Source organism: Tachyglossus aculeatus, chromosome 18, assembly GCF_015852505.1.
Source record: "Tachyglossus aculeatus isolate mTacAcu1 chromosome 18, mTacAcu1.pri, whole genome shotgun sequence".
Taxonomy (NCBI): domain Eukaryota; kingdom Metazoa; phylum Chordata; class Mammalia; order Monotremata; family Tachyglossidae; genus Tachyglossus; species Tachyglossus aculeatus.
This window is the reverse complement of record NC_052083.1, coordinates 20,727,530-20,742,146: the sequence shown is the minus strand read 5'-3', so window position 1 is coordinate 20,742,146 and position 14,617 is coordinate 20,727,530. Positions and strand designations below refer to the sequence as shown.

Sequence of the window (14,617 nt, the reverse complement as noted above, 5' to 3'; positions counted from 1 at the left end):
GCAGCTGCATCTTCATTTACATCAAACCGTCCGCCAAGGACAGGGTGGACCTGACCAAAGGGGTGGCCGTGCTGAACATTTCCGTGGCGCCGATGTTGAACCCTTTCATCTACACCCTGCGGAACAAGCAGTTCAAGCAGGCCATCAGGGATCGGGTGCGCCGTGTTTGATTTTTCTCCAGGAGGTGAGGGCTCCTTGGTGACAAAATCCACCAGGGAAATGTGGAGGAGATGCATAGTCTCGACCGCAGAGACTCTGTGCCAGGACATTATCCTAATACTTCATCTGCATTGGATCTCCATCCCTGTGTGTGCCCCCGCACCCGCCTTTCTGGAAATCCCTCCCCTGGCCAGGTTGCCCTGCTACCTCAGCCCTTTGTCTTCATCCACTCCGTGGGGAGTCAAGCCTTTTCATTCCGCACAAGAGAGACATTGAGAGGTTTGTTAAGCGGGTCCGTACCGAAGCCAATAGAAATCCCCAGGTTCACGGTGTTTTTTTTGCAAATCTCATTCCGTATTAACCTATGTGAGGTCCTGCAGCTGGAGGAGTGAAGTCATTGGTCATTATGGTCATTGGTTCAGCACGCTTTACTCCCATCCTCTCACACCCCTCTCTCAGTTCCACCCCTTCACTCCCCTCTCTTGGTCCCAATTTCCCAATCCCCAACTCACCCCTAACCTCTCACTCCCCAGCTCACATCAATCCTCAGCATATTTGTGTATGTGTCTATTTTCCTGTGATTTCAGTGATTCAACCTGATTTGGGCAGACAGTCCCATTTGTCCTATTTGTTCTGCTCCCTGGTGGATCTCTTTTTGATTCTTGCTCCAACTCTCTGGAAATCATCTCTACCTCCTCCATTCGAATGGAAACTATTGTAAGGCAGTAACCATGTGACTTTTATCAGGTGTGTTCTTTCAAGCTCTTGGTATAGTGCCTGGGACTCAGTAGGCAGTCGTTATATGACCTTTGATTAATTGATGGATTGCCTAATACTCAGTAAGCACTCAGTGAATACTTCCGAATTGAGAGATGGATTTCTTTGCACTCGGCACCCCACACCCACAGCCCAGACTGCAGGGGCGACAACGCGGCTCGGGTTTCCATTCCCACAGGGCGGGGCTCGACCCAGGCCACGGTATGGAGAGGGACAAAAGGCCACGGCAGCCCAGAGACGCCCCGCGGCAACAGAGGCTACGCACGCGGGACTCCATTGTTGAAGCACTCTGGGAATGACCTTTCTGCCACGGAGCAATAGCCTGAGGTAGGCGACAAATCAAAGGGAAGAAGGACCCACCGCCTACCCGTGTGTCAATCAATGGTACTTATTGAATGTCTACTCTGTGCAGAACAGCGTACCGAGTGCTTCAGAGAGCCCAACAAACCTAGGAGAAACGATCTATCAATCACGTTTATCATTCTCTAGCTCCCTCCTCTCTCTCCTCGCGATTACGTAGACACACTCGGGTGAGCTCGTGGGTGAGGAGGACCGTGTGGGATGATAAGGCTAGCAGTGGGATGAAGGGACAGGACAACGGGTAAATGCGATGATAGGGGCTCCTAGATGGGGAAGTGACTTTCTCCTACCTTCTAAGGGAGGACATTGTTAGTGCTAGTGATGAGTTCCACTAAGGAAAGAGGAGAGGCAGGACCCTGGGGATTAAAGCAGAAAATTCCCCAAAAGATGGTGAAGTTCTTTGAATTTAGGGATCATGTCTATTTGTTATGGTACTTGCCTATTATTTGCCAAGCACTGTACTAAGTGTTGGGACAGATACATGGTAATCAGGATGGGCATAGTCCCTGTCCCACCTGGAGAACAAAATCTAAGTAGGAGAGTGTGGGATTCAATCCACATTTTTATGGTATTTGTTTAGCGTTTATTATGTGTCAAACACTGTTCTTAGTGCTGTAGTAGATACAAATTAGTTAGTTTGGAACCAATCCCTGTCTCGCCTGGGGTTCAGCCTAAGCAACAGGGAGCATAGGAGAACTGTGCCACAGAGAAGATAAGTGGCTTGCCCATGGTCACGCAGTAGGCACGTGGCAGACCCAAGGTTAGTAACCAGGTTCTCTGATTCCCAGGTCCGGGAACTTTTCCACTAGGCCATGCTGCTTCCCAGCTAATGTTTCCATTATCATCTACCAAGCTCTCAGTACAGTACTGGGCCCCGAGTGGAAGCTCAGGAAATATGATTGATGGAGTAAATGGAGAGTAAGTTCCATTCCCAAATAGCCTTATACATCAACCACTTCTGGGCCCAGAAACCATTTGTAGAAGGAAGATTCCCCCGGCTCTATCTTGCTTACTCTTCTCTTGGTCTTCACTCCTTTACTAATCTCCCTCTTCCTTCTTTGTTGCCTTGATTTATTCCCTTTATTCACCACCCCCGCGCCACAGAACCTATGTAAATATCTATAATTTCATTTATTGATATTGATGTCTGTCTCCCTCTCTTGACTTGTAAGTTCGTTGTGGACAGGGAATGTGTCTGTTATATTGTTATATTGGTCTCTCCCAAGCGCTCAATACAGTGCTGTGCACACAGTAAGCACTTAATAAAATGATTGTCTGATTGACGGACTTGTTCACCTGGACTGGGAATTAATGGTTTAGAATGGTTTCAGGTTGGTGTCATCCCTTTTCCCCGCACCACACATACACACCCTCTGAATGGGGCCTCAGTCCGGGTATCAAATGTTCACAGCCAGAGCCACCAAAGCATATACCATTCATTAGGGTATCCCGACTATACCCTGGGGAGACTTTCATTGTTCTCACAGTTGGTCCCCTTGTGCATGCCAGAAACCAAATAGAATAAAACCCACACTCTTGCTCCTGCATTAGGTAAAGTAGCCCATCTCCAGCTCAAAGGTTCCAGAGTGACTCCCCTGCAATGAGCAGAGAAAAATCCTGATGCCTTCCTTCCACGCACTTTGGCCTCGTGTTGATTTGATGGGGTCGCGTGTACAATGGTGATGGGAGGGAAAAGCGAGCATCGTTTGGAGAGGTGCGTGAAAGCCCGGAACAGGGGAATAGGTGGGAAATTCCACACAGGCATGACATTAACTCAGGGTTGCTTCCCTGCCAACTGCAAGATGGGCATGGGAATCGGGGCAGAGTGCCAGGGAAGCGAGAACCCCTCAGGATCACTTTGGTCAGTTCTCTTTCCATTGTGGATTTCAGAGCCTCAATCCATGGACGATTGCATCCACCTTCCCTCAAGTCATGAGCTCCCAGAGCCTGTGATCCTGTCATGGAGCTCTCCGTTCAGAACTGGTAATTATCAGTAAATAAATTAATCAGTCAGTAGTGTTTTCTGAGAGCTTATTGCGCACAAAGCACTTCGTGAAGAGCTTGGGAGAGTACAAACAAGTTGTTTGACCCATTTCCTGTTCACAGTGAACTTCCACTATAGAGGAAGTGAGAGACATAAGTATAAATCCAGAAATGATTTAGGAATATATATGCAAGTGCTGTAGTATTGAAGGGAGGTGAATAGCAAGCAAGTACTTAAAAGGTAAAAATCCAAGTGTATAAGCGGTACACAAGAGAAAGGGAATAGAGATGCAGCATAGCCTAGTGGCAAGAATATGTGCTTGTAAATCAGATGTCATCTGTAAAAATGGGGATTAAGACTGTGATCCCCATCTGGGACAACCGGATTACCTTGTATCTACCCCAGCGCTTATTATAGTGCTCAGAACAAAGTAAGCGCTTAACGAATACCATAATTATTATTAAAGGGAAAGAGGGCTTCATCCGGAAAGACCTCTGCGAGAGATAAATGCACACACACACACACACACACACACACACACACACACACACACACACAAGCCAGAACTTAATCCTAATCTGCCCCTTGTCAACCTTATTGGTCCAAGCAGGGTCCCCTTGATCCAGGAACGCTCCCCGATGGCTGGCTAGTATATGAGTACCTCACCTGCAACATGCATCCAGATCCTCTAATCTTCAGAGGCAGTTTTGTCTAATGGAAAATGCACGTCCTGGATGTCAGAGGAGTTTGGTTCTCATCCATGCTCCGCCATTTACCTGCTAGGTGTCCTTTGAACAGTCACTTACTTTCTCAATGCTTCAGTTCCCTCATCTTCAAAATGGGGATTCAATTATTGGTCTCTCTCCTATTTAGATTGTGAACCTAGAGTGAGATCTGATTACCTTGTTTATTACTCACCTAGGGCAGACATCCCGGACCTGTCTCCTGAGGGACTTCTCCCTTTTCTGGAAGCACCTCCAGGGAATGACGGCCATGAGCACCTTAACATTCACTGGGTCTTATGCTCATGATCCCAAATACTCTTCCTCCTTCAAGGTTCCTGACAATCTCAGTTATCCAGGCATTGACAGTTGATGGGTTGGGGGCAGGTATTCAGGTGAAACCTTGATATTCATGGGCTTGGGAAAAGATCAATTTTCCTCCCTATCTCATGTACAAAAGGCATTCACGGGCTCATGCTCCAGGAGGCAATCTGCACCCATTCTCAACAATCAGGTATATATGCTATAGAAATTATCATTTTGACCATGCTGTTGGTTACTATGCTATTGGTTCTATGGCCACCCCATTAGAATGGAAGCTCCTTGTGGGCAGGGAATCGTTGTGGTGTACTTCCCTGAGCTATTAGAGACTTACCCGCCCAAATAGGTGCCTATTATGTTGCCGACTTATATACGTCCCAAGCCCTTAATACAGTGCTGTGCACACAGGAAGTGCTCAATAAAAAAGATTGAATGAATTAAAAGTAATCTCTACTCCAACCGTCACCCAGGTTTTTGGGGATGGAGTTTAAGGGTCACAGCTGGGACAGCACGCTTCCGTTGTCACGTGGGGAGGTGTCTGCCAGCAACCCATGAAGTAATCTCAAGGACTGGGTTGTGAGCCTGCAACGCCCGCCGTCTCCCACAGCCGGAGCTGTTCCTGTCCACCTCATCTAGTGGGATAGGAGTCACAGCCTTCTGTCCACCTCCAGTGTGCTGGATTGATAGCCCTCTGGTGTTATCCAAAAGGAGTCACAGGTCGGCCATGAGGAATCGCACGCAAGTGACTGAATTCATCCTCCTAGGGCTCACGGACGACCCGGACTTGCAAGTGGTGATTTTTCTCTACATGTTTGCCTCTTACATACTGAGTGTCACCGGAAACCTTTCATCGTCATCGTCACCCTGCTGAACTCCCGCCTCCACACTCCCATGTACTTCTTCCTGCACTGCTTCTCCTTCCTGGAGATCTGTGTCATCTCCGCCTGCATTCCCAGATTTCTGGCTACCATTATCACCGGGGATAGGACGATTTCCTACAACTGCTGTGTAACTCAGCTATATTTCGCCATCCTATTGGTTGTGACCGAGTTCTTCCTCCTGGTTTCCATGTCCTACGACCGCTGTGTCGTCATTTGCCGGCCGCTGCACTACATGACCGTCATGAGACAAGGAGTCAACACCCTACTTGTCCTCTGCTCCTGGTCAACTGGGTTCCTGTTCACCTTTCCTCCTCTTATCATTGGCCTCCAACTGGACTTCTGTGGCCCGAAAGACATTGACCATTTCTTCTGTGACATCTCCTCTCTGCTCCTGCTCTCCTGCTCTCCTGCTCGGACACCGGGTTCCTAGAGCTGATGGCTTTCATCTTGTCCATGGGGACAGAACTGGTCACCTTGGTGTTAGTGGCTGTGTCCTACACAGCCATTACCCGTGCCATCCTGAGACTGCCCTCTGCTCAGCAGAGGAAAAAGGCCTTTTCCACTTGCTCCTTCCACATGGTCGTGGTTTCCATCACATACGGGAGCTTCATCGTTATGTACATCAAACCGTCTGCCAAGGACAGGGTGGACTTAAACAAGGGGGTGACCGTACTCTACACTTCCGTGGTCCGCATGATGAACCCTTTTATCTACACCCTATGGAACCAACAGGTCAAGCAGGCCATCAAGGACCTGGTGCACCGAGTTTAATTTTCCTCCAAGGGGTGAAGATTCTTCAGTGACGAGATCCCACAGGAAAATCTGGAGGAGATGCAGAGGGTCGACCACAGAGACTCGGTACCTGTACATTAGCCTAATGCTTCATCTGCCGTCTAACAAACAGAAAATGACTGTTCTCCATCCCTCTGTGTGCCCCGGCACCTGCCCTCATGGAAATCCCTCCCCTCGCCAGGTCCACTGCTAACACAGCCCTTTGTCCTCATCCCCTCAGGGGGACGTCAAGCTTTTTCACTCCACGTGAGAGATGTTCTGAGGTTTGTTCAGCGGCTCTGTGCCGAAGCCAATAGAAATCTCCAGGTTCAATGTGATTTTTTTGCAAATCTCCGTTTTATCCGAGATAAGTGAGGCCTTTTAGCAAGGCGCCCTTTAGCCCTGACTAGCTCGCTTTGCTCTTCCCGCCACCCGTCCCCGCAGCAATTATGTATTTATCTGTAATTTTAGGTATTTATATCGATGTCTGTTTACTTGTACTGATGTATGTCTTCAACCCTCTAGACTCTGAGCTCGTTGTGGGCGGGGATTGTCTCTCTTTATTGCTGTATTATACTTTGCCCAAGCACTTGGTAAACGTTCAATAAATAAGATTGAATGAATGAATGAATGAATGAATGAATGAATGAATGAATGAATGAATGAGGAGCGACCTCATTGGCCAATGTAGGGAGGGGAAGCCAAAGGCTCAACACCTTTTACTCCCAGCCTCTCACTCTCCTCTCTATCTTCCACCCTGCCTTTCTTCTCTCCGACTCCAACCCTCCCACTTCCCAGACCGCTCCCACCCTCTCACACCCCCTCTCACATGTATCCTCGGCATATATGCATTGTCTCGGTTATACAGTATTTCACTGATTTCATCTGATTTGGGCAAATATTCAAATCTGTCCTTGTTCTGCTCCCTAGCTAATCCATGTTTTTACTCTGGCTCCCACGATTTAGATATAATCTCATCTTTCTCCTCCATTTCAATGGAAACTACTGGAAAGTAGTATTATAGTGCTTAAGACTCACTAGGCAGTCAATAGATTCCATTTGATTGAGGGATGGATTGCTTAATATTGAGGCTGCCCTCAATATACGCTCGCAGCACTCTGTAATTGATCAACAAATACTATTTCCTTGATTGGTGGATTGCTTTCCACTCAATAGACTCTAAAAAGATACCGTGAGATCAACTGATGAATTGATTTGCACTCAGTAGGTGCTCAGTAAATACCAGAGATGGATTAAAGGAGTGATGGATTGACTGACCTTGATTGATTAGTTCATAGGCCTGGAATCCCAGTTTATATTAGGCGGGATGAGGGTTAGGAGAAGGGCATACTGATCTAAGACCAGAATACCTAGAAGGGGGCTGAGATTTGGGGGAAAGCCGCAGGAAGCATTGGGATCAGGGAAACAGCACCGAATGACAGGTAGGGGGAAGCTGGTTAGTACCTGCTCTGTCATCCTTGTTGTTGTTGCCAGTAATGCTACCAAGTAGAGAGACCGATCCCAGCTAACCTGAGGCCTGGGCAAGGGAGTACGGGCAGCTGTTCCGGGAGGTCCTACAGGAAGGCGCTTGATGGATTGCTCGATTGATTATTGATGTATTGATCAATTAATTAACTGCCGGGTCAGCCCATGACAGTGGACTCCTGCAGGAAAGGCAAGCTCCGAGTGGCCGCAGCAACTCAGCTAGACCCAGGACCAAGAGTCAATCTGGGTCCCCGTGGGGAACACATATTGTCACATGATCTGTAGAGGTAGGCAAGACATTAGTAACCTCCGAGGCGACTCTCCGACGGGGCTCTGGTCATTCTGAGCTTCCGGGAGGCTGAATAGATGGGTCTTTCATAATCTCCAGTCCACAACCACTGATCAGGCATTCTGGGAGGGAGTGGACAAGGAGGCGTACTCCTGGGAGAGTCCCGATTACAAAAGAGAGGTGTTTCAGGGGCTCTCGGTCAGCCCCTGTCTCAGCCCTGACCTGATAATAATAATAATAATAGTAATGGCATTTATTATGCGCTTGCTATGTGCAAATCGCTGTTCTAAGCGCTGGGGAGGTTACAAGGTAATCAGGTTGTCCCACGGGTGGCTCACAGTCTTAATCCCCATTTTACAGATGAGGTAACTGAGGCCCCGAGAAGTTAAGTGACTTGCCCAAAGTCACATAACTGACAACTGGCGGAGCCAGGGTTTGACTCCATGACCTCTGACTCCAAAGCCCATGCTCTTTCCTCTGAGCCACGCTGCTTTTCTAGCACGGAGACCAGCGACACCCCTGAGAGAATGATGTGGGGAGCAGAGTATCAGAGGGGCTGAAGGACCGGGATTCTGTCTGGAAACTCTCCCACGTTTTGTTGGGTGAGTTTTCTTTCCCCTGAAAGTGGGAAGAGAGATGCTCTGGGACAAATTATTTTCCATTTCGGGCCAGAACACCCCAGCTATCATTACAGTAGCAGGTGACTCCAGTGCTCCATCCTGCGCAGGGCAGAGAAAAAAGATACCTCACTTCTTTCCCTCGTGGTGGACAGAAATATTTTGGTTTCTTTCTGTTTCCTTCTCAAACAGGGGGAAGGACAGAAAAGTTGGGGAAGGGAGAGCTGAGGAAGGAGAACAGCCCGAGAGCTGGGGAAGGGAGAGCTTTGCTCCTGCACATGAGGTAGACAAGGGAGGACACACAGGGGAAGAAAGGGAGAGAGGCAAGGAGAGAGGAATTGACGGATGCTACTTCTCCCAGAAAGGAGCAACATAGAGAACACAGGCAACCGTTAACTCCTATTCAGGGACCTTTAATCCATCACCTTCCCAGGAGGTCTCAGCCCTTGCCCGCCTGTGCAGGTACTGAGCGCGAGCTGTTGACACGAGTAGGGGTTTAACACATCACTAATTGCTGTCGGTCCCACCTTCAAAACATCGCTAAAATCCACCCTTTCCTCTTCTTCCAAACTGCTACAACGATAATCCAATCACTCATCCTATCCCGCCAGGATTACTGCATCAGCCTTCTTTCTGACGTCCCATCCTCTGTATCTCCCCACTTGAGCTCATACTTCACTATGCTGCTGGATCATTTTTCTACAAAAACGTTCATGACATGTCTCCCCACTCTTCAGGAAACTCAAGCGCTTGCACATCCACCACCGCATCCAACAAAAACTCGTCACTATTGGTTTTCAAGCACTCAATCGTCTTGCCCCCTCCTACTTTAGCTTGCTAGTCTCCACCTACAACCCAGACCGCACACGTCGCTTCTCTAATGCCAACCTTATCACTGTGCCTTCATCTCGTCTATCCCGCCCACTTTGATACCTAAGGTCCTGCCTTTCCTCGTGTCTCAGTGGAACTCTTCGCCAACAATATCCTCCCTTAGAAGGTGGGAGAAAGTTATTCACTTTTTCAGTAGCTCCTGTCAGCGCCCTCACCCGTCAGCCTATCCCTTCCTCCCACTACCAGTCTCTTCATTTCACCAGGTCCTCCTCACCCATGGTGTCACCGGAGTCTGTCTATTTAATGATGAGGAAAGAGACGCAGGGAGATAGAGAATGATAAAGATGTCAGATGGTATCCCCTAGTTCTGTTGGGCTCTCCGAAGCACTCAGTGCACTGTACTGTTTACGGTGGTTTTCAATAAGTACCCTTGAGTGGCTCATGGTAGGCCGTGTCTCCTTCCCCTCGTTTTGTCGTCTTCCTCAGGGTCTGGCTCAATGTCACAGAGCAGAGCTCCTGGGTGCTTCCACAAGGCAGTCCCGCGCGTGGAGCCTCTGTTGCCTGGGGACGTCTCCGGGCTGCAGTGGTCTTTTTCCCCCGCTCCAAATCGTGACATGGGTTGAGTAGATGGGTAGATTAGCATGGCCCCTGCGCAAGGATGACACGCAAATTCGTGAAGCGTTCCATATTTTTCAACGGCTCATATTCTGTCCTAATCCTCCTCGACCTCTCAGCTGCCTTTGACACTGTGGACCAGCCCCTTCTCCTCAACACGCTATCTGACCTTGGCTTCACAGACTCCGTCCTCTCCTGGTTCTCCTCTTATCTCTCCGGTCGTTCTTTCTCAGTCTCTTTTGCAGGCTCCTCCTCCCCCTCCCATCCTCTTACTGTGGGGGTTCCCCAAGGTTCAGTGCTTGGTCCCCTTCTGTTCTCAATCTACACTCACTCCCTTGGTGACCTCATTCGCTCCCACGGCTTCAACTATCACCTCTATGCTGATGATACCCAGATCTACATCTCTGCCCCTGCTCTCTCCCCCTCCCTCCAGGCTCGCATCTCCTCCTGCCTTCAGGACATCTCCATCTGGATGTCTGCCCGCCACCTAAAGCTCAACATGTCGAAGACTGAGCTCCTTGTCTTCCCTCCCAAACCTTGTCCTCTCCCTGACTTTCCCATCTCTGTTGACGGCACTACCATCCTTCCCGTCTCACAAGCCCGCAACCTTGGTGTCACCCTCGACTCCGCTCTCTCATTCACCCCTCACATCCAAGCCGTCACCAAAACCTGCCGGTCTCAGCTCCGCAACATTGCCAAGATCCGCCCTTTCCTCTCCATCCAAACTGCTACCCTGCTCATTCAAGCTCTCATCCTATCCCGTCTGGACTACTGCACCAGCCTTCTCTCTGATCTCCCATCCTCGTGTCTCTCTCCACTTCAATCCATACTTCATGCTGCTGCCCGGATTATCTTTGTCCAGAAACGCTCTGGGCATATTACTCCACTCCTCAAAAATCTCCAGTGGCTACCAATCAATCTGCGCATCAGGAAGAAACTCCTCACCCTGGGCTTCAAGTCTCTCCATCACCTCGCCCCCTCCTACCTCACCTCCCTTCTCTCCTTCTACTGCCCAGCCCGCACCCTCCGCTCCTCCACCGCTAATCTCCTCACTGTACCTCGTTCTTGCCTGTCCCGCCGTCGACCCCCGGCCCACGTCATCCCCCGGGCCTGGAATGCCCTCCCTCTGCCCCTTCGCCAAGCTAGCTCTCTTCCTCCCTTCGAGGCCCTGCTGAGAGCTCACCTCCTCCAGGAGGCCTTCCCAGACTGAGCCCCTTCCTTCCTCTCCCCCTCGTCCCCTCTCCATCCCCCCATCTTACCTCCTTCCCTTCCCCACAGCACCTGTATATATGTATATATGGTTGTACATATTTATTACTCTATTTATTTATTTATTTATTTATTTTACTTGTACATTTCTATCCTATTTATTTTATTTTGTTGGTATGTTTGGTTCTGTTCTCTGTCTCCCCCTTTTAGACTGTGAGCCCACTTTTGGGTAGGGTCTGTCTCTATGTGTTGCCAATTTGTACTTCCCAAGCGCTTAGTACAGTGCTCTGCACATAGTAAGCGCTCAATAAATACGATTGATTGATTGATTGATTGAGGACTACGGTGTGGGGAGGGAAATCCGAGCCTTGTCTCCACTCCTGTGGTCTGAGGTGTGGGACCTGCAGCACCTAGAGGGGGTGCCAAGCTGCCACAACAGTTGACCTCTCACCGCCCCTCCCATCCCGCTCTCCCTTCTCCCCTACTGCATGCCCAGAGAGTCTGATCTGCCGCTGCTTTGGAGCCTCATCCCCATCTGCAGGAGGTTCAGTGGCCGAACGCGGCTCTCCCGCAACCCCCAACCCAGGCCTCAGGCCCAGACTGTACTGTCGAACGGGCTCCAGCAACCCGGAAACGCAGCCCCCTTCACACGCACACACACTCTGACCCTAGACGCTCTCACTAGCCCCCAGTCCTGTCCTGGAGTTCAGCCTGCAACGGCTCCTGGAGCCGCTTCAGCTGCAGGATAACTTCAATCCCTGCTCCACTGCACTTTGAGATTGACCCTAGCGTTCTGTGGTTGCCTAACGCCTTGGTATTTGGGGCTCTAACATGGCGGATCGGGCAACGAGGTGGAGATCAATCGCCACCGATATCATTCCCACATCCTACCTCTGGCTTGGAATGCCCTCACTCTTCATATCCGACAGTCGATTACCCCGCCCCCGATCTGGCGCCCCAACCACCTTCGAAACCTTATTGAAGACACATCTTCTCTTTAGGAATGGGTCAGGGCACTGATAGGGGCTCTAGGAAAGACGAATAACGTTCTTCCACCTCTCCAAGGGAAGACAGTGTCAGTGAGGAGTTCCAGTAGGACAAGGAAGAGAGGCAGGACCCTGAGGCCCAAATCAGGAAATCTCCCTAAGTGCGATAAGCTCTTTGAAAACAGGTATGGTGTTTCTTTTTTATGGTACTTGCCCATTATGTGACAAGCACTGTACTAAGTGTTGGGGTAGATACAAGATAATTGGGATGGGTACCGTCCCTTCCCCAGATGGTGAACACAGTCTAAGTAGGAGAGTTCAGGATTCAAACCTCTGGCCTGGAATCCTGGAATCAAACCTCTCTCCTCACATCCACCAAGCTAGTCCTCTTCCCCACTTCAAAGCCCTACTGAGAGCTCACCTCCTCCAGGATGACTTCCCAGACTGAGCCACCCTTTCCTCTGCTCCTTCTCCCCTCCCCATTGCCCCTAGTCCTTCCTTCTGCTCTAGCCCCGTCCTCACCCCACAGCACGTGTATATATTTGTACATATTTATTATTCTATTTGTTTTATTAATATTGTGTATATACCTATAATTCTGCATATCTATTTTGATGTTATTGATGCCTGTCTACTTGTTTTGTTGTTTATCTCCCCCTTCTAGGCTGTGAGCCCGTTGTTGGGTACGCATTGCCTCTATCGGTTGCCAAATTGTACTTTCCAAGAGCTTAGTACAGTGCTCTGCACTCAGTAAGCAGTCAATACATATAACTGACTGAATGAAAGAATCCACATTTTTCATGGCATTTGTTTAGTGCTTTACTATGTGCGAAACTATTCTAAGGTTAGGAGTAGATAAATATTACTTAGGTTGGACATAGTTCCTGACTCGCCTGGGGGTCGCAGTCTAAGTAGGAGGGAGTGCAGGAGAACTGAGGCACAGAGGAGTTGTGATCTGCCCATGGTCACGCAGCAGGCAGGTGGCAAAGCTACGATTAGTACACAGAGAGCTCTCACCTCCTCCAGGAGGCCTTCCCAGTCTGAGCCCGCTCCTTCCTCTCTCCCTCCCTATCCCCCCGGCCCTACCTCCTTCCTGTCCCCACAGCACCTGTATATATATTTGTAGTTTTATCACTCTATTTATTTTACCTGTGCATGTTTACTATTCTATTTATTTTGTTATGATGTTTATCTAGCTTTACTTCTGTTTATTCTAATGACTTGAAACTAGTCCACACGTTTTGTTTTGTTGTCTGTCTCCCCCTTCTGGACTGTGAGCCCGTTGTTGTGTAGTGACCATCTCTATATGTTGCCAAACTGTACTTCCCAAGCGATTAGTACAGTGCTCTGCACACAGTAAGCGCTCAGTAAATACGATTGAATGTATGAATGAATGAATACACAGGCTCTTTGACTCCCAGGTGCGTGTTCCTTTCCATTAGACCACGATGCTTCCCAGTTCCTTTCCACTAGGCCACGTTGCTTCCTAGCTACTGATTGCATTGTCCTCTCCCAAGATCTCAGCTCAGTGCTGGACCCCCAGTGGGAAATCAGGAAATACGATTGATGGTTTAATTGAACATATGTTCCATCTTCAAAGGAGCCCAATACTTCAACTACCCTTTGGCTTAGACACCATTGGTAGAAGTAGGATCCCCATTACTCCATCTCCCTAGCTCTCCTCCTGGTCACCTGTGCTGGGGATTGACGGCTTGGAATGGCTGAGCTTGGGCCCCATCCTCCGACCCCAAACCGGGGATTAAATTTACGCAGCCGGGGCCATCAAAGAATCATCCATTCATTATTGTCTTCTGACTCGCCCCAGGAGAGATTTTTCATTGTTCTCACAACTGGTCCCCTTGTGCCCATCCGGAACCAAAAGCCCCTACTCTTCATCCTGCATTAGGTAGAGAAGCCCATCTTCTACCCAAAGTGTTAAAGGTGACTCCCCTGTTATGAGCTGAGAAATAAGTGTTTACTGAACGGTTATTGAGAGGTGCTAAATTCTTGAGAGAGTACAACAGAGTAAATAGACATGTCTCCTGTCCTCAAGAATATTTCAATCTAACGAGGAAAGACTCCTGTAGTGCCATCTACAGTGACAGTAAAGTCAGGGAGCTGGCAGGGGTTGGGAGGGAAGATAAGAAGTTCAGTCTTTGACATATTGAGTTTTAGGTAGCCGGCAGACATCCAGATGGAGATGTCCTGAAGTCAGGGGGAGACTCGAGCCTGAAGGGAGGGAGAGAGATCAGGGGCAGAGATGTAGATTTGGGTGTCATCAGCAGAGATGATAGTTGAAGCCATGGGAGCGAGTGTGTTCACCAAGGGAGTGAACATAATCCTTTACCTAAACCCATCTTCAGCATTTGTGTATTCATCTTTATTCAAATATACATTCAATTATTTAAACTGACCACTCTAGTGGTAAATTATTACCACATTGTTGTTATTATTATTGTTGTTGTATTTGCTAATCTCTTACTGGGTGCCAGACACTGTACTGGAATAGTTACAAGACCATCAAGTCAGACACAGCCCCTGTTTCACATCAAGGATAACAGGTTAAATTAGAGGTAGAACAGGTTTCAAATCCCCATAGAATAGCTAGGA

The 14,617-nt window shown here is 48.9% G+C and overlaps 2 pseudogenes; both read left to right on the top strand.

Moving 5' to 3' along the window:
• Positions 1–5,047: 5,047 nt before the first annotated feature.
• The window catches only part of LOC119940030, a 46,180-nt pseudogene continuing 36,610 nt past the window's right edge, over positions 5,048–14,617 (top strand).
• LOC119940499 lies at positions 9,827–9,890 on the top strand (annotated as a pseudogene).